We start from the raw sequence: 1,695 nt of genomic DNA, 5'->3' as shown, positions 1-1,695 counted from the left end.
CGACGCCACCCACAAAGCATGCAGCCTGTGTCGACCACAGCACCCAAACGCCAGTGCCTCTGCCGCACGAAGTCGTGGACCGGCAATCACACCACCCGCACCCGCTCGTGCCCCACCCCAACCGCCAAACTCGCAACGCCAGCGGATGAACGGCGGAAGTTTCCCGCAGTCGTAATGTGCAATCCACACCTATAACTTGCGTTTCATGAAGAGTTATGTCCAATATGCGACATTCCCGCTGTCCCTATACATGAGCTGCGAGCTGTACCACGTACAAGCTACAGACGCGATCGCATTGCTCACTGTACGGATTCCCATGCCGAGCGATCAGCTAGGAAGCGCCCCATCCACGTCGGTACCCTTGGGCGTTGCACTCGCAGTCGCAAAAAACGTTGGGCAAATATATTTCTCCGATGCTGAGCGATCAGCTAGGAAGCGCCCCATCCATGTCGGTACTCGTACGCGTCGCACTCGCAGTCGCAAAAAACGCTGGGCAAATATATTTCTCGGAAGAGTAATGACAGTCCGAGCCTCCTGCGTGGGAAGAGTCTTTCTAGGCCCTGACCCACGGGAAGCGTGTAGCTTCCCCCATCCCGGACATTTCACGTCGTCACACTACCGGTATTGACTAATAGACTGATTGCTGATAATCATTAGCCACACACTGGGGGAAACGGCCGACAGGGGCGGCAACATAGTGGAGCCGCAGTGTCACTAATGTACAGAGATAGAACAGTTTCGACTGGAACCAGAGTAACCGTATACACGGCACTGATTAGTAATAGATGCAGAGCCATCAGAATACAGATAATATATACAACCGTCCCTATACATGCTGAAAGACTCTGCACACAATGAGAACCACACGTCAGCCAGACACTATCACACACTACTCTCTGCCTCTAACAGGCCCACACACAATATCTAACCACCAGCATGGAAGAACATCCGGTGCATCCTCTCCGCCACATTACACAATCCACACTATCATAACCAGACCGGGAGGTCCACCCAGAAAACAGAATATCCCACCCTTCCGACATCCGCCATTGCTCAGCTAAGCCACGAACACCCACACATGTCCTACACAGGGGTGCACCCAACATCACAATACTGCCTCCTGTCACAGTACACAAACAATGGCAGGAATGAAAGACACAGATCTGCCACAACCTTGGAATCGGAGCGCCGCCTGTCATGAGCCACAAGTGCATCCTGACGTGACAAATCGGATGATCCCGCAGGCATGCACTTACGATAATCACTATCAACGAACCTGCCGCCCCCTCCCCCCCCAAAATACACCTTTCCCTACAACGTGTACCTTAACCTAAGCTATATTGTACCTTAACCTAAGCGATATTGTACCTTAACCTAAGGTATATCGTACCTTAACCTAACCTACATTGCGCCTTCACCTAACCTACGTTGTACCTTAACCTAACCTACGTTGTACCTTAACCTAACCTACGTTGTACCTTAACCTAACCTACGTTGTACCTTAACCTAACCTACGTTGTACCTTAACCTAACCTACGTTGTACCTTAACCTAACCTACGTTGTACCTTAACCTAACCTACGTTGTACCTTAACCTAACCTACGTTGTGCCTTAACCTAACCTACGTTGTGCCTTAACCTAACCTACGTTGTGCCTTAACCTAACCTACGTTGTGCCTTAACCTAACCTACGTTG

Source organism: Schistocerca serialis, unplaced genomic scaffold (genome assembly GCF_023864345.2).
Source record: "Schistocerca serialis cubense isolate TAMUIC-IGC-003099 unplaced genomic scaffold, iqSchSeri2.2 HiC_scaffold_176, whole genome shotgun sequence".
Taxonomy (NCBI): domain Eukaryota; kingdom Metazoa; phylum Arthropoda; class Insecta; order Orthoptera; family Acrididae; genus Schistocerca; species Schistocerca serialis.
The sequence above is the reverse complement of the archived record's forward strand: the minus strand, read 5'-3'. Positions refer to the sequence as shown.